Raw genomic sequence first — 26250 nt, 5'->3', positions numbered from 1 at the left:
AAAAATAAGAATTAGAGAAAAAGCTCTCCCTTTTATAGTCACGGTTTGAATTTCATGCATAGCAGTAGCTTTAAGGCATTGAAGCTATTAGATCATTTTTAGTTCTACCGGTTATGTTAGCTGTTTTAGAAGGGAGAAAAACCTACTCAAATATATTTAAAGATGAAAGAAAAACATGAAACACAGCATTCTAAATGTATGCCAGCATCTGCATCAATGACACTCACGAGGCAACTGCATTCTAAACCAATCACACAGAGCCTGAATGCACAACCTGAACTGTTACAGCAAACCCTGCCAGAGTTAATGTCTGCCGTGGTTTCATCTCCTTTGCAGCACTGAAGATGGCAATCAGACCTCCCGGCCACAGAGCTTCCTCCTTACTTCACACCAGTTTTCACCAGTTGTAACAAACAGTTTGGTGCAAAGGGTGGCAGAAAGTTATCAGAAGGGGAAACCACTTTTAGTTACATGTGGTACAACTGGTACCAAACATACTTGGCCACCCGTGGTTCCCAACAGGCTGGATTTTCAGCTGTGTAAAGTGGGTGTCTGCAGAGGAATCGGGAGAGTTAACTCAGGCTGAGGAACTGGAGTGTTCTCTTTCCTTATCTTTCACTTTCTCCCACATACACCTCCATTATCTTCAAAATGTTTTAAGTACTTACACTGGGCAGAGGAGAAGAAGAGAAGCAAGGTAGTGTTTCGTCAGAGTAATTGCCTTATTCTCTGTTTTAATTGAGATGATAGACCTATGTACCCTCACATTTAGGCAAGCAATCTTGATTTGCTTTTGAAGAACTAGACTGGAAAAGTCATCCAAATATGTATAATGAGACATAATCTGAATGGGGTGCATAACAACCGCTAGTCTATTGCCTTTGCAGAGGGCCATTAACTCTTGGAATGCAGTTTTCAGTATTGTGTCCACACCTGAGTTTGTAAGCGTTGCAATGCCTGCTGCACTTCATGGGGAAGTCTGGAATAACAGGACATCTTCCCACAAGTAATGCTTGTGAGGACAAACTCCTGGACAGTGGGCAATACCCACGTCAAATGACAAAGTTGTGTAGCTGCTTATTTCCTTCCCATATGCTAGAGGCAAATGTTTACCTAATGAAGATTTTTTTTTTTAGGTCTCTAACAGTACCAGTTGTGCAGATTTTTCTATTATGTGTGTGCTTCTATTTATTTCAAAGAGATTTGGGGTGCTCAGTGCTTTGCAGGGTTTCAAACACAGTGTATAAGAGGAATGTGGAATTCCAACTTTGCAAACCATTCTTGCACAGAGTCCTTTGAGATTCAATGGGAGATGGTCTTAAAAATAACCATTGCATATTAACATTCTCCTGGAATGACTGCTAGTGATCTACTATGCTATTCATTTTTTTTTTTCTAATGCTTTTATAACCTGTGGCTATATGGGTTGTACATATTTTATAAACACTGACTAATATTTTTAGCCAAAGGTATTTTTGCTTCAAGAGGCTCCCATAGCATTCCGATTGGTCTTTTCCACTGATCTGTTACAACCTCTGCATTGACTTAATGCACTAATTATGTCTTCCTGAGATACTTCCTTTACCTAAGTCACATGTTTGGGAAAAAAGAAACTGAAACATAGGGACTCTAGTGAAGATCAAAAGAATCTGTATCTTAAGTTTCATCTTTCATTACTGCCGTGCAAGTGAGAACAGAAAAATATTTTTGCCTGTCCTCTGCATCATGTGATTTTAGACACAAAGACCTTCATTCTGTAGATGTAGCAGAAAGACGTTAAAACAGATTTCATGTTAAAAACTACCCTTCTCTCGATTTTTTTATACAAGAACATCTGTGTTTTTATGAACAGAAGTCACATGTTGCTGAAGTAAAAGCTGAAAAGATCTTTTAGTTTCCATTGAAGAAAACAGTTGAACTTCCATCTACTTCAAAGAATCCCTATATGTACCTCCTGGCCGTTTTAATGGTACTCTCTAGTAAATCTGAAGACTAGAAGATCAGTTGTCATGGGAACTGGCAACAGATGACTCAAGAAAACAAAATTAAATGTTGGCTTGATGTCAACAGCTAATCTAGTGCCCTGCCAACTGAAATCACAGTTAACACAAACCATACTTAACAAGCTGTGATTTGAACAGAGCTGCAGCCAAAGATAGAGTTTCTTGCCCCCTGATCTGGAGAACATTTTAAAAATTGAAACTAATGAAGGGACCCAACAAAGTCTGGAGCAGTGAAACTTGAAAAAAACCTTGTTTGTAATTGTTGAGTTACAACCATAAAAGCTATAGGTAAGAGTTTCTTCTTGATCAAAAATCATGATATGAAATTAATTACCATTTCAAGATCCATCTTTGCATTTTCAGACTCCACAAGATTGATTTGTGCTAGGACACAGTCCAAAAATTGTTTCAAATCGTAGTTTTAGCACATCTGTTATCTAGAAAATCCAATTCTTATGCTATAAGTTATTTTGCAAAGGAACATCCTTAAGCATATAATTTTAAAACTTGGAATTTAAAGAAATACATTTTTGTCTCAAGAATTGTATCTAGCTTCTTTTGTTCATCATCAGTAGACTTCAAGGACTGAAGGGCTACATTAAGAACTATAATTCAGAGAATATGTAAAAATTGTCTTTTATGTACAGTGATGGAAAATACAGTCTCAGTTAAGAACAATCTACTAATACTTGGCTTCTCCTAGTGACTGTTAAATTAGCCCATATGGAGTGTAATAGAAAATAGAACAGCCTTGAAATAACAAGACTGTGTTTAGAGCTTGTTTACATAAACACAGACTATGAAAATCCATGCAGTTTAACTTATGAAAGTACAGTGAATTAATTAACTATTAAAATCTATGTGGACACTCATGTTGAGAATTAAAGTGAGCTCAATTTAATTTAGCTTTATTCTTCTCCGAAGTAAACGAACCTAAATTGAATTAAGTTTACTTTAATTCTAAGGGTGAGTATTCATGCAAATGTAGTGTGGTTTAATTAAGCTACTCGAAGCACACATAGTTAGATAATTTGGATTGGATTTTGTAAGCATTGCCACATTAAAAAAGTCCTTAGATTCACTTAAAGGACAACTTTTAGGCTGAAATATCTTTGTGTGCAGTACTGTATCAGTCTGGTTACTTAAGTAAATGTACAGTGATTGATTTTTCTCTTTGTTTTGGGATTTTCCATATGCATTATTGCCATGATCTCTCTAGTAATACTACATATTCTGGCCTACTGCATTGGCAACATTTTCTAACTTTACTGCAGCTTTGTTCATTTTGAGTTATGTACCAGAATTGTCTACCACACAACACAATCTACACAACCACTTTGAAGTTTTAGAGGTGTAGGTAGTTAGGGTCTGGCGGCCGGAAGATCTCACGCTGTACAGAAAGGTAGTAGCCCCTCCCTAGACAGGTAGAAGTGTGTGATGTAAACAGACGGAAGTGACGTTGTAAACTCAAGGTATATAATGCTGTGTTACCTGCCAATAAACGTCATTTGCCATCCACCACATTGGTGTCTGTGAGCTGATGGACCCAGCGACCTGGGGTTGGTTGCCGTGCTGTTCCTGAACCAGGTCGCTACTGCTTCCTAGAGGCAACATAGAGGTTTTATACTGTCAGTGTAGCTTTGTTCTCACTGGTGGATTGCAAAGGTCTTGTGCAGAACCTATGACAATTCATTCTCTAAAAATTACAGCACTCTTTGGCTTGATACATAACAAAACCAGTAAGACTTCATTTGCCTTTTTACACATATAAAATACACAGAGGCTTTTTGAGTTAGCATTTCACATCCATCCAGATCAGTTTAAGGTTAGGAGCAGATCCATCTCAATCTACTCAATGCATCTCTGTGTTTCAAGTCCACACTCAAAGGAAATGTAAGTCAGTTAAACCTAAACAAAAGGAATCTCTAGGTTTGTGAAAGACTACATACATCTGTTAAGGGAGTGAAAATTTATGTCTGTCTCAGTCTGCATATGAGGGGAGCATACATGCAATCTGCTACCTTCTTTCTTCTCTGAAGATGAAGCTGAGGAGTAGACAAGGAGAAGTGGAAAGAGAAATAGGCTCTTGTCGTAACAATGCAATGCCCTGGTTAATGAGCACATCTGAGACATTGCAGAAATGCTGCAGACTGTTTCTGAAAAAGTTAATTTGTGTCTGGCCTATCTTGAAGCAAAGAGGGAGTTGTGCTACTATGTGTCTTCTGAGATAGTGCAATTTATGATCATTGTTCAAGACTGTGCCTAAAGGCATGATTTAGCCCATATCTGGTACATGGGCAATTCAAAGAAAAATAGATGCAAGTGCAGTGAACAATTCATCTGGCTTTTCTTCCACCACACGTATAGGTAGCTGCATTGTGCATTACTAATAGTAAATACTGTTACAAATTGTTACATCTAACCATTGGCATTATATTCCACACAGAATGTTCTATAAAGAATATAGTTAATGCATTAAATTTAAGGTTTAGATCATGTGAGTTTGTTTGTTTGTTTTTGTAAAATCTTCTCTATTGGGATCACCTATTTCCAACAAATATTTTATTAATTCCAGATTGCTCTATATTTTTCATGAGAGTTGTGACTTTTTAATGAATCAGGGTGGGTGTCCACGGGTTGTGTGGTCCTGAGCTGACCTTGGTGCTGAATATTGAAGTGGGCTCCTCTGGTCCACACTGCTAGATCAGCAGTACTACCAGTGCTGGACATGGCTGTATGTTTATGAGGCTATATGTCATGTTGGTATATCTTACTCTTATTAGCTGAATAATATAGAGCCAGTCTCACATTTTTATAGCAATTTTTGGGGCAGCCTTATGAAGAGAGGCCCAAAGTAGTAGTCCCTGAAAGTATTATTAAAGAAAAAATTAACAATTCATGAGATGCTAATTTAGATCTATGTATATGCATAAAAATGTTAGCTAGCTTTAGTTCTCAGAGTAATGAAAATATGGTTTCAAGGCTATGGCCTGTGCAACTCACAGTAGGCTTATATTCAGTTGTTAATGATTTATCTTGTATAGAGAGTACAGAATTCCCTGTTTTCAGAACTAACTGCAAACAAAACACATACTTTTACACAGTGTGCAAATTGCCTTCTCATTGATTATTCTCTTGAGAGATCATGATAATTAAAAAAAAAAAACAAACCCTTGTGATTGCAGAAACATGTACAGCACAATTATATTTCTTTATTCTGCCAAATACCTGAAGATGAGCACTTATTCCTGTGGAAAACAGTGTCAGTAAAAAAAAAAAATGCAACGTTAGGTCTTTTACTTCTTTTGGAGTAGTACTTGTGTGTAATCAGTTTAGAGTCATGCTATCCAACTTTCATTGATAGAGTAATGCTTTGCTGTGTAGATAATCCCAACAGTGGTCAACAGAAATATGTATGATTTAGTGATGTGAGTAAGACTGGCAGAATCTACCCTTTGCATTAATTGCACCCAATCCTCACACTCAGAATAGCTGTATAAATTGTCACAGTACCTTATAAGTTGTATCAATGAAGGCTTTACCTATTGATAATATTTCATCCACTGTCTTCATTTACAGGATTATAATGAATATTGATAGAAAGCTCTTGAGTTCTGACATTAGTGCAGTTGGAATACTGCATCATTATTCACCTATGCTGTTAAGACCAGGCTTAATTATTTTAATAATAGCTCAACATTATACTGAGTGGCTTCTGTTTGAAAAACTAACCATGAAATGGAGCTAGCAATGGTTAAAATAATAATTTCAGACCTATGTAAAACAGATGTGGTACCATTGGTTACACTATGAGGCTATAGGGTCTTGGCTGTGCTGGGAATAAGCAGCTACCTATTCCTGACCTCTCAACACAAGGCACCAAATCTTCTCTTCCCTCTTACACTCACAGGGTAACAGAGAGAGTAGCTATAGAAAATCATATATAAAAGATGTAAATGTAAAGAGAAACCATATTTAAATTCTCAGCCTTTCACCATTTTGCTGTTTCCCCCTTACAGGAGTTTCTGAGCATGGACAGGATTTTATACAATGCAGTTGCATAAACACCATTCAGTGAACCATTAAATTGCTTACACATACAACACAATTTTTATGACAGATGATAAAAATAAAAAATGACAAAAGGCCTTATTGAGAAAACAAAAGGAACTTATTGCCATATTTAAAAAATGAAAATATCCTATTTAAAGCTGATCAAGAGACACAGGGATCATGGGATACTTTTTAGGACATTTTAAAGATCCTTGGAATATACTGGAATATCTGCTCTCTCTTTTTCTATTAACTATAACATTAATTCCAAATCAGAAAAGTATCCATATAGGGTTTTGTATGCCAAGTTTGTGCTACGCCAACTGCTCAAGTCATTACCCGGTAACTTTGACAATTTAATCTATTTTTAAACAAACTTCACAATAAAATATTGGAAGATAGGATGTTGCCCAGCCTCAATGAAAGGGGTCACCATTTAGTAGCAGCAAAGAATATCTTATCTTTAGGCCTTAATCCAAAGAAGATCTGTGATCTCATAAATAAATGTCTTCTAACACGGAAATACATTGACAGCTGAAATGTAGAACATTATGTCCAAAACTATTACCACATGCACACAGTTTTACATAAAAAATTAGGATTCTTTACAAAATTCACATACTTGAAGAACGTTTGCTAAGAAAAGCTTAAAAAAATCCCTCTTAGTTCTCCAGTACATGGAGAACAGCAAAATATATGAAGAGAATTCAGATTCTTAAAGAGATATTTTAAAAGGCATGGATTTGCTGTAGAGATTATTTATTCCTGCAGTGTAAGTTGCCAGAGGTGTAAATGTGAGAGTTCTGAGTCTCATGCAAAAAAGGCAAGATTAAAGTCTTGATCCTGTTAAGGAGCAAAACTTGTATTTTATTTACGGCAATGGAAAATCTGAATCTGAAGCTAAGACATTCCAAGATTTTGGGAAATTTTGCCCATCAGCAAGAGTAGAAAACATCAGTTTTGTCAATATGTTTATTCATTCATTAGCTCAGCCCTGTATCAAAAGTTTCGACTTGCCTTGGTCTCTGCAGTCAGGTCAGGAGCCCTCCCACACCACTCTTGGTTAACAACCAGTGTTAATGATTCATATGAACTTCCAAACCAGAAAAGATCTGTTTCATTTTTCAGCAAAGCACTTACGATGCTTTTGCCAGATTTTCAGACCGGTGCGCCTAAATTTCAAGTATTTAGGTGCTTAGTAAACATGGCTTTAAAACTCAAAGTAGTTTGTGCATAAGGCATCTTCTTGACAGATGAATCCTATTAACCTTGTTAAGACTATGTACGTAGTCTTAAGCACATCTGGGAACTTCGCTCGGTCAGAGTCTTTAAATTTTAATAGAGATTTTGCTTAATATTTTTGATTTACGTTTGAAAGCTAGGCCTTTGGTTGTCATAGCTTCTTCCAGCACTTCAGTAAGTAGAAGGGATTAATTCTGCCTGCAGAATGGTGACATAGTAATTGTCTTTATTATTATTTTTTTTCTTTAATTAACTAAGGACTTCAACACAAGCAAGGAAGCACACTTTCAGGTATGAAGATGTTTGTCCTTTTCCTTGTTTGACTTTATTTTATACTTTTCCTTACTTTACCTTATTTACCTGCCCAATTTTAGCATTCCTCCATTCAGGAATCATTCACGGAAAGGCTAGTTTTGCCAGCAATAAGGTGAAGAGACTTAGGAGATGACTCAACATCTTTCTTTCTCTTATGATACAACACAGAAAGATCTTAAGACTCTGAAGCCTAACTCTGAGAGATTAGAATAGATAGAACTTAACTGAATAACAATTAGATTAATGGCCATATATTGATTGATGGGCCAGGATAATGCTCACTAGCAAACTTCTACTAAATACTAAAAAGACCTGGGACTGCGTTTTCCTTAACTTCTTATTGCATTTCCTTCTCTAAGACTTTTAATCTTTTGTCACATTAGTGATGTAATTACATAAAAACAATCAGGAAACCCAGATATATTAAAAGAAAAGTTTTCAAATTTCTGGGCTGGCTTCCCCTCTAGAGAGTACCACATACTTCTGAAATGCAAAAATTATACACAGAAAATGTAAAGTCCTTAACTAGAATGTATATCTATATATCTCTATATGTAGTATATATAAGTATACAAAATTTTTGACCTAAGTTATGCCATTGACGTTAATTAAAAGGCTCCCAATGAGGTTAATAGTTATTGAAACAGTACTGCATTCAACTTGTTCCTTGAAGTATCCCTCAGGGAATAAGTAACAGGCTGTCCACTGAAAGTCTATGCCTCTGTTTTACAAATGTTCACTGAATTAAAATAAATCAATTTTATATTATCCATATGATTAGTGCACTTCTTTCAGAACACACAATTTACCTGAGTCGCAATGCATCACTCAGTCATTGACTAAACTGTTCTGGAAAATAAATGTGGCTGGTTGTAGAAGATGCATAAGAAGACTCAAAAAGAGAAAAACCTATTAATATATATTTTGCAGGGCAAAAAGTAAAGGACTGTGTTTTAGTGTAACTCCCTAAGACTTTTTTGAAAATTCATTTAGATTTTCTGCCTGGGTTTTGGAAGTTCACCAGCCATTTTGAGAGCAAGAGGTATGCTCAGTGCTCTGAAGTACAACCGTTCGCTAGAACACTATTTCGAGAATTGCATGACTTAGTATCTACAGAAACAGACAGTGCTTTGTTTATTTAAGAATATATTCCTTCAGAACTGAAAAATCAGAACTTTCGGACATGGGTTTAGTGTCCAACATTTCTATCTACTAACAGATGTAAAAGAATACTGCTTGTTAGTAGGAGCAAGATATTTCTAATCAGTCAACAAAGAGCTGAAGCAGCTGCAGAATGAGATTTCAACAAAGAACTGTGAATTATGATTATATCCGAGAGTTGACAAGAGTCCCTGTAGGTCTGCTTTTGGCCAGTTCTGCACAGACACCTTGCTAGCAAAGATCTTCTCAAACAAGAACTGCTTTAAACTTTGATCTTATTTTCTGCATCATCGGCATAGAATACTGGCACGGAATAGTCATCGTGGTTTTAAGTCTGCTTTTGCCTTCATGCAAGGAAGCCAGTGCTTTTAAATTTAGATGGTAATAATATGTTCCCAGTGACAAAGTAATGTACAAAACCATTCTGAGATACAGCTCGCTTGAAGCTGAGAGCAATGCAGCTGTTCGCTGAGAGTCTTCTCTCATTTCTTATAAATCTAGAGCATCTGCCTTTCCAAAACACTTCAATGTTAAGTCTCCCTAATGAAGGCATTTGGGATTGAAGGGAGGAAAGACTGTTTTCCTGCTTTCTGGGAAGTACAGTTAAGACTGGGTGGGGAATAATATGAAATTTAAATATTCTAAAAAGTATAGTGAGGGAAAAGCCCAGAATGGGATTTTACTACTGTAATTTAAGCTGGAATCTTTTCAAACAGTGCTGAAACAGTCTGCTGACAGTGCTATAACATAAAATTGCCCTGGGAGGAAGGAATCACAGGTTTGATGTGGTAGCTGACTGAAGTTACAGCGGGGTTAGAGGCACTTTAATGACCAAAACATCTCCACTGTGTTTGTTTCTGGTGTTAAACCAAGTCTAGAGGTCTGCTCCAGCATTTCCAATGAAAAATCCATATTGGTTAAACAGTGACTTCCAGCTTCTTCTACAGGAGACAAAAAGAGAAACTTTTGCAACAAAGAGAAGTTGATTTGCAGATTTTCATCTGGTTCTTCATTTAGAAAACTGAGCCCCATTCTGAGCATTACGTGGGCTTTCACAGTTGCATACAGTATAGTATTAATGATCCAGGAGCCTGTCAGTGAAGACATGATTTTCATGGTTAAAATAGGAAATGCATTCATCTGTTTTACATAATACAAACAGAACTGGGTAGAGCTCACAGGGTCCATCCTTGTATTCCTGTGCAACTCAAGAATGAAAAAGTGAAGCAGTTTCAATGCAGAACAGTAAGAGAGGGTGAAAGGAAATAACTGTTTTCTTCCTTGGATTGGGCTGCTGCATTCTGTGTCCTCCGAGCAACAGCAGCACTCAGAGGTAAGTAGCAAGGAATAGAAGAAATGAACAGAAAACTGGATAAATATCTACTTCCTGCTACTGATGCCTTATCGTGTTAAACTCATCTATCATATTGACTTGGAGTTTTAACAGAGGTGAGTGGACATTATGTGCCCTAAAGCTTTGGGTATTTTTTTAATATTTCTGAGATTCTATCTGGAGAGTATGCAGCTAGCTTTTAACATGAAGGAATTAGGACTTCTATGGTGTTTTGCTTGTGATCCAGTATGCAAGAATGTGTTATCCCTCTGATCCTTAGGAATATAGAAAAAAAAATAATCCATTGGCTATCTTTTAGCTGAAAAAGCAGGATTGTTCTTTCATACTTCGTGCTCTGAAAACCATACATTTCATAACCACAAATGTATTCCTCCAAAACTAGGAATCAGTCATGGTGCTGGCAGATTAATTGCATAACTGTTACACGTGCTTCATTTCAATATTGATATATATATATATTTCAATACGGAGATGCATTCATGTCTACAATTCTGTTGCAGAGAGGCTGCGGGGGGGAGCAAAGGGGGAATTTTCCCCACTGCAAGTGTCACGGTGTTTTTTAGTTCAGACATGTATTGGATAGCTGGTATCTTTCCTCTTGGCACTGAGGACAAAAAGAGGTTCTCTAAAAAAATCCAACAGCATAAGAAAGTCTATTTCTATGAAATCTTTAAATCTGGTCAGGTAGTCTAACAGATGTCCAGCATGCCTGTGATTGCATTTTGCTGTATAGTTTGAAGATGCAGAATGTTTTTATGCTACCTAGTGCTTAAAACATTAATGTGTATTCTTTTTCAACCTACAATTGAAAAACTCCGTTCAAAAGACACGCATTATTTTGTAAAATATGAACTTTTTCAATAATGTATAAAACAACATATAGTGAAGCATTCAAGATGAGATCTTTTTATATATTAATTTGGATGTGCATTATGATTAAAATAAACTGCTTGGTGAAATTAAATTCACACACTTAAAAAAAAAAGAAGTCATCAATTCCCTTCCTCTCTCACTCTTCCTACACATTATTCATCTGATATGTAAAAAGCTGTTCTGTGGCTTCTACACAAAAGCAAAGAGGAAAGAAAGCCAAAGATGTTTTAGTTAAATAACAATTATTCTTCAGGATCCTTTTAAAGCACAAAACAAAATGTTCTCCACATACTGAGGAAACATCACACACGTAGTTTCAGATAATTACATGTTATAACCGGAAAGCCACTATGTTAAGAGCACATTTTAAAGATTTTAAAGGCAAGCACTAAAAACATAGGAAATGCCAGAATTATGGTTGCCTATGCAACCTTCCTTTGGTTCCTTGTGCATACGCATTATGATGCAGCCTTTAAGTGCATAATCACACACATTTTTCTCCAGTAATTTATGAAGGCAGAAGTATTAATATATTCAGAAGCTTTTTTGCAGTGCCTATCACTCTAGTACCTGCTTCACAAAAGCCCCAAGTAGTGTGGGGCCGGTGTGTCCACCTTATGTAGTTGAGGAGTGTGCAGAGCATCAGGGAGAGATTCCAAAATACTAATTTAGACTGCGTCAACTGGAGATGTGTATACTATGATTTTCCAGAACCATTAGACAAAGCAGCAACTTAAATGCTTAGAGAATAATGTTTACTAAATTCTGTTGTGGATTCTTACCTCCCTGAAGATTTGCATGTCAACCATCATTTCAAGATGAGCACCCTGTTTAAGTGCCTTATTCTTTTCCCCCGTGAACGGTCTGTCAGGGGCAGCAGAGAGAACCCAGCTCTCCAGGGCCTCTCCATCCACCTTTTCCCACAGTCTCCTGACCCATTCACAACTTCCGCAGCAAAGCCATCATACCATTTCTCAGTGAATGACTGGAGAACAATGCATTAAGATTACATAGCCAAGAGCATGCATGTTTGAGTTCTAGTAAAGACACTGAAATATAAAGCAGCCCCAGATCCTCTGCCCCACAGATCAACATCGCTGTTTGATCAGCAGGATTTCAGCCCATACATCTGTGCAGAGAATAACAGAGTAACCGAGCTGAACCAACAGACAGGAATGAAGATGAAACCTTTACCAGCACCAGTCAAACACTTTTCAACAGTAAAAGTGGTCCGAAATCTTGGATTCCATTTGAGGCTCTAGATGACAACATGCCTCCAGTTTAACTTTTTTCTTTCCCTTTAAATCTCTTCAGCTCCATTTTGTCTCTATTGAAATTTTGGCTCTGGATCTTTCTCTCTTTCCTATTTCTAATCCTACGATTCATCATTCCCAGGCGTAATTTTTCTTCTCTTAAGTCTAAGCCTGGGACAGAGTTTTAGGACAGGTGCTTTGAAGGCAAAGCCAGTTAGGTAGTTATTTTGCCTTTAGTTATTTGTTTCCATTCCCACATGTAGTTCATCATCCTGCACTCAGCTCCCTGCCCTTAATTTTTGCCCACTGAATGGTTTCTGTGACAATTTTGTGACATGTAGTACTCAAATAACCCAGCTTAAGCACACCTGTTAAAAAATAGGTTAAATTGTACACATTAAAGGGTTAAGGAGACTTTTAGTGGCTCTCGGAGGTAACATCTTTTTAAAATAAACCTAGATAAAATATTTTCGTCTCCCTTTAAATAAGCAATATGATTTTTGCCATTGGACTTATAGTGTTAGTCAATCAATAGACTGAACCTGTAACATGTAATTCCTAGTAGTACCAGTCCTCATCCTTGTAATAATCTGTAGTGGCTATGATTTATGCATTAAATGATATAAACAAGAGCATGCTATGAATGCTATATTTTTATTATTGGTGGGTGTTAAATGTGATTAATTTATGGATCTCAAATGCATGGAAATATTTAGTCCACCACCCCCTGTTTCTGATGGAAATCCAGCATTATTTTGCTATTATAAAGCAAACTTGGGTTAACAGAATATGGTTTATGTAGTTTTTGGAGAACTGAAAAAGAGTTGATTCACAGTAGACCTCATCTGGGCAGCAGCACGGTATTTACTTCAGCTTGGTCTTGTCACAGGGACAACTGCCCAATTCAACTTCAGACCTGTGTGACTGGAACAGTGTTCCTGACTCTCATTGTGATGTTAGAGGTGAACAAATCCCAACTGAGAGCATGTAGAATATTTCCAATTTCACTTTAGCATTTTCCTGTTCTGTGATTTTGACCTAAACACTTAACAGGCTCTTGTGGTAAATAGAGAGAGGAGTACAAAGCTGTTTGGAGGAAGAAATCTACTAACCTGGGAAAAGAGAAATGTTTTTCTTGATGAATGGACATCAACTGCAATCTGATTAAGCACATAAGTTATGAAAATCCTGAAGGCCCTTGTGGTGAACTGAATTAGATTGCTGTTTGATTTGCAGCAGTCACTTCACCTTATTATTGCAGTTTGCATTTTCTATTTCTAATACCCAAAAGCAGTGTCTATGAGAGGTAACTTTGCAATGGTATGACATTTTCCATCCTTTTTTGCACTTCAGAATAAAGAAGTACTTTTCACTAAAGAGACTGGTAAATGATCTAATAGTGAAAATACTTCAACAGAATTAGATGAAAGACTGATCTGATTTAGACAACAGTTCCTACTGTGACCTGGGAAAATGTTCTCATTTTTTCCATGAGCTGAAAACAAAGGTTCTATTCTCACATAAAAATTTTGAAAGATTTGGATTTTTTATGGCACAGAAAATTCTATTTCTAATGTTTATGAACACACTTTCACTTGAAGTGTATTTTACAACAATAATTTTTGAATTCTAAGGATCAAGCTGAAAAAGAATACTCCTCCTTTGGCATGATCATAGAGCCCATCACTGTAGATAAGCCTGAGCTGTATACAGATAGGGGCTGGTTTGCTGTGAGTGGTGATCACTCTGTCATGTTGTGACAGAGATCTAAAACAAAAATGAAGATGTCAGAGCTACCTAGTAGCAAATGTAAATTTAATCTTAAGATAAAAGCATATCAAATATACCCAAGTGGCTTATTGCCAGAGATACTAATTAGAAAGAACTGTGTTATGCACACAGCCATTTGTTCCAAATGGCTCTTCAGGGACCAGGTTAAGGAGGCGTTTCTCCTTTGTGGTTTGTTCTTGTTTACAGAGGTTGTTAATATTTGCATAACCATATCAGTGAAAAAAAACTGTTGAGTGAGTAAAATAGGCTTCAATGTGTTCCTGGAAATTGTAGTTTTCAATGAAAAGACTTGCATGACTTCAGGAGCTGAAATTTTAAGGAAAAGCTGTAAATTACAGATACCAATAGCAGATTGAGACTGAGATTTCAACTCCCCTCACATAGCCTGGATCACTACCTCATCAGGACAAGACATAAGGATAAATCATTTTGGACACAGTAAATTTCTGCTTCATCAAACAGCTGATCTTGGAACCCAAAAGAAAACATACCATTCTGAATTTCATACTGAGTGGTGCTCAGGACTCAGTTCAAAAGGTCTTAAGTGGGTAACAGCCAAAAGATAGTTGGGGAAGAGGAGGCCCAGTGCATCCAGCCTATGGGTACTTAATTACTAGAAAAGGAACTACATAAAAATGAGGTGACTAGGGAAAAAAGGAAACTCCAAAAGCAAGATGCCTACAAGATGCCTTCAAATTGATAAAAACATGCTGTGTTTGAAACTCAGCTAAAATATATGCCCATCACTCAGGATAAAGCTGTCCTAAAGCACCCTGAATGGCAATGGGAAAGTTAAGGAGATACTGTAGGGGAAAGCTTGGCATTCAAAAATTGAAGTTTGCCCAGATGAGAACAGGATCACCTTAGAAACTCTGTGTGCCTCTCTCATTTTCCCCTCGTTAGAGCTGCATGACTCTAAAGCCATCAGATTTCTCTTTGCCTAAAACGACGCTGAACAGCTCCTGTCACAGGGAAGGCATGCGGCTGCCAGGAATGTCCTCTCTATTAAACAGACATCCATCCATTTTCTTAAGAATCCAGTGGACACTGCAAACCACAGTCATACCTTTCACAGTAAATTAAATTACTTGTATTCCTTTTACTCAGAGAGGATAAATGAAGCCCGGAGGGGGGAAATAGGTTGCTCAAGGCCACCAGCAAGTCAGCACCAGGACTGCACTAAAAAAGAAAGAGAGACAAGAGTACTGCCAGGTTGAGACAAGAGTACTGCCAGGTTGGGGATATCCTGGCCCATGAACACAGACAGGCTTAATGAAAAGTGAGGCAGGAAATGGAAATAATGTCCAACTTAGGGATAATTGCCTGAAAAAAAAACCCCACACTGAAGTGCAAATACCATAAAACTTAGGGTAGACTGCTGAGCTGGCAACATTGGGTATGTTAGAAGAATAATTAATCTTTCCTGATAAGGATTTACAGAAATACAAGTGAGCTTCCCCTTAGCAACATTTCTTCCTGATATAACCACCAAAGCTGGTTCTGCTGTGAACCGATGTCAGTCCTAGCAACACCATAATTATTTTTACCAAGAATTTAGCAACTGTGTTGCCACATGTCATTACAAGTAAATAATGTATCTGTGAGGTAGCATGTAAGCAAAGAGTGAAGGAGTAGCTGTTAAAACCATTTCCCCTGGTCAGCGGGTGACCCATCCGGGGCAAGGGTGCTGGAAGGTGTCATTGGGGACTGTCACCAACAGAGCAGTTGCCAGCCCAGGATTTGCTGGAAAGATAATTAACTTTGTTGGAGTGCTTTTGCTCACTTTCTTTACCCATCAAGGCTGCCTGTAGCACACTTGCTCTTATATATCCAGCTCCAGATTTACAGAGAAGCTGTGCAAGCAGATGCCTCAGTCCAGTTTATATATACAGCTGTGAATCTGCCCCATGGGCACAGTTAAGACAATTATGTGTGTGAGCTGGATAATGGAAAAAAACCCAAAATATCTAATTAAACATGAATTTGCTATTATGCAGCAAGTAGAACTGTATGAGTTTATAAATAGTGTGCATAGATCTCCCTTGCTGAATGATACAGGATTGCTGCTGTGAAATTTTTGCAAACCTTTGAAACCTTTGCAAAATTAGGCATCATCAGGCAAGTATAGAAAGAGATGACAAACAGAGGAGGAGCTCAAGTAGAGGTAGTTGTGATAGAAATATGAGACTGGTCTTAGTAACAGCTGAATTTTAACTTGCAAATGCAGAAGAACTACAAATGGGATCTCCCATTACTAAATATGTTGTATCACAATCCTTTCTTCAGCCACATTGCCTTCAAAGGTGTTTCAGTTTTAATGGGTTATCTGACATTTAAAAATACAAGTGTGGAGAGAGTTGCCAGTATATTTTGACTGGGGAACTTCATTTTGGTCATCTCTGGCTTCCTCTTAAAATATTGAATAGCATCTTCACCTCCTGGCTTCTATGAAGTGGGGATTTTAATTTATTTATGCTGATGAGAAACTTTTCAATATCTTCCTCCCCTCTTGCCACCATTACAGAGAAGAGGGCAGGGATTTTTAAAAGAAACTGCTTTTTATCTAGAACATGCAAAATTAAAAATATACTGGGAAATGCAGTGTAATTCAGGCTCACAGAACTCTAGAGACCTAGTTAAAGAATACCTGTTAATGCAATTAATTTTTCATGCTCCACATAAGTGGAGGAACATATTTCAGAGAATATATAGGCCTACAATATAAAATCAATTTCAAAAGTGAATTTCCCCAGCCCTTGCCTGTTCTTTAATTCTTTCTACAGAAAGTTCCCTCCCTCCCCAGCACATCCTGAGAAGTCATGTAACTTAAATTAAAACATGGGGTTTTAAGCCGTTATGACTCACTTTACCAAGCTCTTCTGAATAACCATGTAGGCCAGAAAATTAATTAATGTCTATTGTCTATTTCCAAAATCTATTAATACCAATGTTCTTTTAGAAGAAATAAGCTCTGTCACTCACAAAGAACCTGAACTACCAGACCCTAATGTTATTTTTGCAGCACTAAATTTTTCCCTAAAAGTAAATGTCAGTCTATTGCAAGATCATCCAGGCACGATCACCAGGCACCATACGACCCGAGCAGCACTTGGGAAGATGACCAAATATATTCGAGTATCAGAAACTTGAAGAATGCAAATTTTTGATTTTTGCTTTGGCAGAATAAGCCTTGAAAATTTGACCCACATGCACCCTAATGTTTCAAAAACCAGACAGCCAAGGAGATCCAAGAATTTTCTCCCCTTTTCTTGACCCTCTCCCACTAATATTAATAATTAAAAATAAAAAAGCATGAGAGAGAGGGGAATGCAGTTTTCAAGACAACGCTACAATTCAGACACCTAGCAATAGTGATACAGGCCAGGGACTTTTTCTCTCCCTATGTCAGCAAGCCAAAAGTCTTCTCCCTCATTTTCAGAAAGACAGGACTGGGTGTATTTGAGCGGCAGGGGCACAGCGCCCTGTGTAGACGGTACCTGGTGCGTTCCACCTGCGCTGCCGTCAGGAGTCACCTGTGAACTGCTGCTCGAAGTAGAGAAAACCAGCAGGATCCTCTCAGCTTTCCCATTACCCCAGATAACAACTTTTCCTGGTTTTTCTTATTCCCCTCAGGAAGATAGAAGGTGGGTGATAATTCCCTTTCAATACAGCATTTAACAATCATCCGGAAGGCAATAAATGTTATACTCCAGAGAGATCAACACAGTGAAACCCAATTACAATGTATAAAATGAGAGGCCAACCGCAATGATCTGCAAATCCAGATACCCTTGGAGCACTGTGAATGCTGACAGTTTTGAAAAAGTATTTTAAAAATTTCTGTTTGAAGGAAATGTTCAGCATTTCACACTTGGATCAACTGAAGGAAGCTGAAACAAGTAGTTTCACAGCAAAAGTATTAATCAGAGACCCCTCTGATTAATTTTTGTGGTGGAGGGTAGGTGAGATGAGATAGACCACGTGTCATGTATTTCCACTGAAGACAGCAAGGCAGCACCTTATTTGGCTTCAACATAAATTCCCCTATAGCTGTGCATGCTAGTAGGGCTTGATTTTATTAAATGTCATGCTAGAAACTATTACTTCACTGTATTTGTATAAAGTAACTACTAGTGCCATCCCATCTGTGCCTCAACCCTCATTAGCCCCTTCTCGCATTTTCTCCAAAGATTAATCTATTTTGAGAAAAATCATGGCAAGAAATTATGCTTGAATAGCAAGGCCTCATTCTGCAAATTGTGAGAACTGTGAAGTTGTCCTTCTGTTTGCACTGAATCTAAGGCCACAATGTCAAAGAGACGTTTAAATGAGTCTGCAAAAGGCATATAGTAACAGTCATTGGTTTTGCTGGTGTAACCGAGTGGTTACATGTGCATACAACTGGCCAAGAATATAGCCAGTATATGGTTCATACATATAGCAGTGGCAACCGTATATCAAATTAGGTCTAAATATGCACATACTTCATTCACAGCTGCATTCTAAAATCACTGACAGTATTTTTCTGTGACTGTCAGTGCATTTTACACACCATTCAAGCCTGTTTAAAAAAAACACAGGCGTATTATCCATTTGTGGGTTTTCAGCTTGCGCTCGCTCCAGATAATACTGACCTCACAGCTGCTGAATTCTTTCATGTTCATAGCAAGATAAGATACATCATCCCACTGGGCAACTCTGGAGCTTCCTCAGCCCGTGAGTGCAGTCAGAATTTGCTGGGCTGCAGGATTTAGCTAAAGAGCTGAAAGGCGAAGTGCTGGACCAATATTCAGAGGTGAAGATTGTCTTTCCAGCACTTGTTATACCTGAGAGAGTCATACTACTTTGCTCCTTTTAAAGCACTTGGGTACAGAAAAGTATTACATAAGACTCGGCTGTTATATTAACACAACAAATGGAAAACATGATACCAAGCTATTTCATATGGAGTTTTTAATGACTTTTTAATGACTATAGAGTATCCATGTTAGTTTGTAGAAAAAGATGTTGAGAACCACTCTACTAAAGAGTTTGGATGTTTCAAGTGGCTTTACAATTGCCATGGTAAAATGTACTGAGTGGCAAAGTGCATCATCAAGGAAGAGAGTTGTTTTTCTTCTGAAATGGTCAAAACATAAGTTAAACCTGCCTTTAGGCAGGCTAAGTGTACCCTGCAGTGACCTTGGAACATTTTCAACAAATAAGAAAAGTTTGCAATTTGAAACAGGAACATTGGTTTTCTTTTTTTTTTTTCAGCTGGTTTTGCCAGTTTGGGCTTGGTTGATACTGTCAAAGCTTTGCACTTTTAATGTTGACTAAATATTAAGTAGCACTACTAAATACTAAGTAGTGCTAAGGCACTTCTAACTTGCCTCACCTCATTTTATTTGAAAGCCATCATATATGCTAATAGGATGAATTAAGTGTATTATTGTCAGACACAGCATGGCTGAGCTAGTGGGTTTTGCAGTGGGTTTTGCTAGGGCACACCTGCCAGGTATCTTAGTTGGATTTACAAGATCTCTGATGCTGACTATGCCACCCAAAAATCAAGTTCCCAAACTCTCACTCACTCTGACCTACATAAGAAGTATCTATTTAACAATCAAATCTATATTACCAGCAGACTCCGTGATTTTTAGATTTTTAAATGTGTAATTTTGTAATATAAAGTGTAATATTGCATGCATACATGTGTACTGTATAGACAGAGACACGCTAGAGAACATCTACTGAATTTAGGGAGGGTGGATCATGCCTGCATTTGTAGTGCATAAACAAAAAGCCCAAAGCCAAAACCAAAGAAAAGCAAACATGAGGAAAAGAGAGGTCTAGTTTGCTCTGCAAATGGAATTGTTTGGCATCACCCTGCTGCCTCGCTGGATGCAGCTGCACAGCACAGGCTCAAATCCTGCAAAATACTCTCCCTACTGTTTGTGTTGCATGCAGCTGCTGTTGAAAGTTGAGGTCACTGAGCAGGAGTGATCTGGAGTGAGTCTCGAGCCACCATGTGATGTCTCGTTTTGCTTCTTGCCACCCAGACCTCTGGGCTAGGGTGGGAGACAGAGACGTTCCATGAGTTTCACATCACCTTCTGGCACAGACAGGCTCTGCCATCGTGTGAGAGGCTGATGTTAACACCAGATCTGTGCATGATTGTTTTTAACAGCAGCACAGGTTTCATCCAGATTAGGCATGGGCAAATGATCATATTGCTGTCAAATCAGCCAGAGCTGTGATACAGTTTATGCCAGTTCTGTGCTTTTATGTCAGATTGATGCCAACTGTGGGAAGACAGACAATGCTTGATACAACAAAACTGCAAGTGGCACAGACAAATGATACCTGATCCAGCAAAAACCTTGCAGGAATAAATTTGACTGATCAACATTTTTTGAACACATTTGAGATGGCAGAATGAATTTCTGCAGGATCTACACTTTACATCATTTGGACCGTGACAGCTTTGATCTGATGCCAAATATCCTGAAACTAGATTTGCTGGATACCAGCCCAAGACTTTGTAAACCAAGGCCTGCTTGTTCATGTCTGTATCTTCCAAGGGTTTATCTACCTTGTGGAAGAAAAGTTGTTTTAGGGAATCTGAGCTGCTGTACGTGATTCAGTGCCATTCATAGATCATGGAAACATAAAGGTCCTCCCATCCAGCACCCTGCTAACTGGTAGCACCTCTTGGATCCCCATTTTAGAGTTCATTCCTGTACAAATGCTGCAGCGATATTTAAGCACCCTGGCTTGTTTGGGTTACTCAGAAATCTCTAGCACAATGCTCCACTGTACATTTTACAAATATCTAATTTCCATTTCGTTATAAAACAAAAGAAAGAACAAAATCATAAGATATTTTATCTTCAGCTTTAAGCATTCTGTTCTAGTTTTAGTGGTTTTATTGTGAATCACGTGTTTTGGGTAACATACCCATATGTTTATGCAAATATGATCTCCGAGTGATCCCACCAGGAATGCACAAGACATGTAACTCTCATAACTCCAGAGTGAATGGCTAGAACGGCACCTGGGCTGTGTGGTCGGTGTGTGAAAAAAATCACTGAGTGCCAGCACATGTCAAAGAAGTAAAGCCGAATGGATCAAGTGCCTAGAAGCAGGATATGAGCTATTCGGTATAAAATGTCCTCTTTAGACTCCTAGGGAGGTATTCTGTTTGCTGATTTATTATGACAGGAATTCTTAGTCCTGTGCCCACGCAAAATGTCACCACAGTGAGTATCAATTTCAACCCTCTGCAGGAAGATCACGGGGACAGACGAACACCTGCTCTGCTAATCATGGGCCATTTAGGTCAGGGTCAGGTTTTGCAGATCAGCAGTGTGGGGAAGTTATGCTGCTTCATTAGCTGCACCTATTTCTGTGCATGGAGAAAAATCTGTGTTTTTCAGTGCTGTTGATCCAATACCCTCAGATTCTTTTACCTCAGCACTAAGGGACAAGCTGCGTGGGCTTCCAGCGTGTATGCAGCCACCACATGCAACTGTGTGGAGAAATGATGTCTTGTCCATCATTCTGCCTTATTTCCAAATAAATGTATTTCTTTCAGAGCCACTATCTGAACTCATCACCCAAAGGCTATACCAATAGGCAGATGTCAGAATCGTATTTTTTGTTCTTTCAAGCTTTTGCCCAGTAGCTTTAAATAGAAGAATAAATTTTCCACAGAGAAAGAACCTTCTATTAATAGCATTAGATCATTTCAGCACTTGAAAGGAAGAAATTAGTTGAGCTTTTTAATTTTTTTAATACACTTTAAAATGTTGTAAGATCTTTCATTGTGCAGGCAAGAGCATCCGCCTTCCGAGTTTTAATTACTGGAGAAAAAAATTTTTGCTCTTTCTCTGAGTTCAGAAAAGAAAAATAGTGAATGGGACTATGTGAAATGGCTTAAAATAAACATCTTCAAACAATCTGGTCCTCTGTGTCAGTTCTTTCTCATGCTTTGATAATTTCATCTCAGCTGTTGAAACGACTTACACAGATTGCATCGGAGGCCTGAAGATGATTGAAAGGACTTCTGCTTAGCCAGTGCAGTGAATTGCCAGGAAGGGGTGATGTTCTGAAGGGCAGGCTCAGCAGATTTCCTCACTATATTTTCTCACAATGGACAAAGTTTGGCCAGTTAAACTTCTGTGATCTCGCAGTCTAAGATCTCTCCTCATTCATTTAAAAAATGAGAGGAAAACAAGCCGTAGGCTTTTCTGTGTTTTCCAAATAAACTTTGTTATCCTCTTATGTAAAACACTAAGAGGATATTCCAAGTGGCAAGGAGCTTTATACACATCTCCACTTAAAAGCAAAAACATAAAACATGTTTTGTTCTGCAGTCACAGAAATTTCAGTCATTTATTGTAATGAATGGGCAATGTCAAAGGAACAGATGGTATTTTTAGCTCTGCTTCATTACCCAGTGTGGTAAACCTATCCTGAGCACTTGTAACATCTAAAAGCTTTCTCTGAGAAGAAAAGCTTTTCCTGCATAGTCTTGATTAAAGCCAGACTGTTATTGTCCAGAGGACCAGCAAACTGTACCAAGCAGGGAGAGATGGCTGCCTGCAGCTTACGTACTCAGATCTGTGCAAGTGGTGAAATGATAGCAAAATCCAGAGTTGGGTGTAAAAGCGGAATGTGTATAGAGAAGAGGAAGGGCAGAGAAAGAGAATGGTCTCTGATGTAATTCCAGTGTCACAAACTCCTTGTCTGATTTTATGTTCAGGAGTTTAGGACTGAAGCTCTATATTCAAGGCAAGTAAGCTCAATCTAACATGACTGAAACAGGGCAGTAAGGGCATAATGATACATGCCTATAAATGCGATAGAGCTGACAGGCACATTTGGTACCAATACCCTCTGTTAATGTGTTTCACAACAGTTTTTTTACTGTTAGGTTTGCAGTATGAATCCATTTGACCTGCTAATGACTTTGGCTTATGCTTGACTAAGTTTGCCTTCCTTTCTTTTTCCTGTCTTACTGCACAAGATCCTTGACCTGGTTTGATATGCTCTGCTCAGTCTAGACATGAGCCAAAGTAGGAGGGACCTGGCTTATTCTAAAAAAATGTTACAGGATTTCAGAATGAAGAATGGTTTTCTGCCATGATCCTCCCCTTTTGTTTCTAAATATAATACTACAGGTAGTTTCAAACAGGGATTTAGTCTGGATATACCTTGCACTAGAGAGGAAGGAGCAGGCAATGATGAATACGTTAGCTTGGAACAGAATGGATCAGCCTAGCAAACACTGAACACCCTTCCAGTTCTCAGAAAAGCCTCTGGACTTTAGAGTTTCTGGGAACATCACAGGATCACATCCAAATTATGCCTAGATGAGTGAAATTCAATACCATAATTACGCAAAACAATCCACAAAGTCAACAGCAGTCTGAAACCTCTGCAAATACTGAATGGCATAAATTCCAAGACAGAGTGATATGGAAACCTTTAAATATCTTAGTGTTCGTTGCGCTCATAAGTGATCAGTTTTGCAGCTAAGATATTGGCACTTCCTCTGTTAGATCCCATGTAGGTTTCTGGCACAAAGCTTTCAGGAGATTTTTGTGGCTTTTCAGTGGTAATACCCCCAAACACACATAGGCTTCCTCATGAGGAAGCAGTTATTATGATATTGGGGGGGCTGGTTTCCAGCTCTCCATGACTCATGCAAGCAGCTGAGAACACAGTTATAATATGAAAGCTGAAAAGAAACTGAGAAGAGGGAATACTTATTCCACTTTTCTTTCTTTTGGAAGAACTAAAAAATACATAAATTTAGGTCAGATGGGGTAAAAATATTCCATGTTGGTTTTCCTTCCATCCTATTTGGGCTTTGCGAGACTTATAAAAACAGGCCCAGGATATGGTTGAAATGAGCAAGACTATTATTTACTTATTTAATAACAACCTCATGCATTGAAATAGAAATTCAGTTCGTTTTCTATGGTGGTTTTAAAACTAAATTTTTGTTACAGATCTGGTTATGCATTTTGCCTTTTTTTTTTTTTTTTTTAACTTTTTTAAAGAATGAAACAAGGATAAAGTCCAAATATTCTTGCTGATGAAGGGTAAATGTTAGAAACACATTAATTAGATGATTCTTTCCCAAAAGTACAACCAAATGAAAATCAAGAGCTGGACACCAGAGAACTCCCTGGGATTGTTAGTCTTAAAAAAACCATGTGAATCTAAAACCTATTGCTAGTAAAATGAACAGAACTTGTCTGTACAAAGACACAGGCTCCTGATATGCTCTTGATTTTGAAAACAGTAGTTTATTTTGTTATTTTGCATAAGCACTGACCAGCAGAATACAAGTATAATATATACTTGTGATAATGTGATACTGTGATAATCTTGTGCTCCCTAGACACGGTTCAATGTTGGTTAAATGCGAAGCCTTTTCTCCAGTGAGTTCAGTGCACTATAAACCTTAGAAAAGATCAAGTTAAAAGAAGATCTTCCATCTGTGTATTAAACTTTCTTTTTCTGTCACAACCATAGCATCATTCTGCCAAGTCTGAAGTTGTCGTTGTATCTATTTTATTAATTTATGCATAGCAATTTCATTGATGTTAAAATGTCTTGCTGAAGGGCTCTCAGAAGATCTGTATCATCCTGGACGTCAGGACATATAACAGCAAAGTGTAGTGTATGGACATTTCAGATAAGCTGTATGATGGACTAAAACATAATACAAGGGAATTGTTACTTTACCAAAAACTTAAGACCCAAAGTCTTGATGAAAGTTAGTGACTTTTGGTACCAACAACTCATAGGAATTTGCATGAGTATTTATGGACTTTTGAATCTTGTGATTTAGTAAGAGAAATCATGATATTTACCCTTCCTCTGGAAAGAAAATACAGGAATTCTTAGTTCATTTTTGGAAAGATGGTTGTTTGGTTTGATTGGCATTTTTGTTTTATAGAAGAATCTTGTTTGCATATTGTAAGGAAAGAGCTCGTTCTCTGTCAAGTTAGAGTCACAAGATCACACTGCTTAACAAATGCACGACAGAAGATGTTGAGTCCTCAGCACCAGCTGTTCTCAGACCCACTTCTAATGGGCTGCATTACTTGCTAATGTATACACAGCCCAAATATTATATTAGCAAAAGGAACAGCAGTTACTTTCATAATTGTTCTCCCTGCTTGGCTGCTGGGTGACACAGAGACCTAATGGACAGAGGCCACTGTTTTCCTGCCAAATTCTCATTTTGCTGTTGCCATGTGGGACATTCTCTCTCTATTCTTCTATTGCTTACACAGGGCAAGAATTACAACTCAGTAATTTATTTTTCCTAGCTCCTATAATACAAGAAGTAAACAACCTGGAATAGAAGTCATTCCAAGAGCTGCAGAGGAGACAGATTTATGTATTTTGATTAATTTCCATGTTCATTCCTTGTCCTGAAGATTCCACCACTCCCATTAGGAACAGATTGTAGTCTTGTTTCAGACAAACAGTGATAATCACTAAAGTAAATTTGATAAGCAACTATTTCTCTTGGCCCTTGACCAGTAAAGAATTTCATTTTAGGAGGCATATTGCTCTATTTGCACTTTAGATTGTTAACCAGAGCCCATCAATTTGGAAGCAGAATCTCAGTTTTCAGATTATGAACCTCTCAGGGACTAATTAATTTTTAAAGATAATAAAATCTCTACTGTTAAGCATGTTGCAGTTTTGTTAGATCAGTGCTTTAAAGTCCTTATGTGAGCCTTGAGACAGTGCCATGGGAAGGAGCAGTTAATGTTAACTTTATGACAAGATTTAACAGGTGAGAAGTGCCATTGCCCACGGGGACTTGTCCTGTCCTATTCCCACCCTGTGGGTATGCACATACGCATGTGTCTTTTCAAGGATGTTGAGGACAACAGAGGGTTTGTGGTACCTTGCTGTCTTTTGAAGGCTGCTGAGTATTTAGTATAATTGTCTCTTTGGAAAACACCAGTAGACAGTGGGATAAATGGATGTTTTTTCTTACGTCTTGTACTTACAGAACTTAGGTGCAGCAGACCAAGCCATCTCTAGAAAGCATTTAGCCTTTCATTCAGGTGATGTGACCTCCTAAGAAGAGTTTCATCACAATTTACATACCAACTAAATGTAGAAATCACTGGCAGCTTTATAATGCTTTTACAAGGAGCCAAACTGGATGTGTAACCTTTACACAAAA

At 37.9% G+C, this 26250-nt stretch overlaps 1 protein-coding gene across 6 annotated transcripts in view; it reads left to right on the top strand.

Annotated features, from left to right (window-relative positions):
* Window positions 1-26250, top strand: part of PHACTR3 (phosphatase and actin regulator 3) — a 101803-nt gene that overhangs the window by 17520 nt on the left and 58033 nt on the right. Inside the window, exon 1 of one of the 6 annotated variants that reach the window (XM_013371179.3) lies at window positions 9858-10107. The exons of 4 other annotated variants lie outside the window; for them this stretch is intronic. The gene's annotated coding sequence lies outside the window, so the exon portion shown is untranslated. Of the gene's footprint in view, window positions 1-9857; window positions 10224-26250 lie in introns of those variants that run through there. One more of the 6 variants, XM_021283404.2, reaches the window with a different exon arrangement.

This window comes from Columba livia, chromosome 16 (assembly GCF_036013475.1).
Source record: "Columba livia isolate bColLiv1 breed racing homer chromosome 16, bColLiv1.pat.W.v2, whole genome shotgun sequence".
Classification (NCBI taxonomy): domain Eukaryota; kingdom Metazoa; phylum Chordata; class Aves; order Columbiformes; family Columbidae; genus Columba; species Columba livia.
The sequence above is the reverse complement of the archived record's forward strand: the minus strand, read 5'-3'. Positions and strand labels throughout refer to the sequence as shown.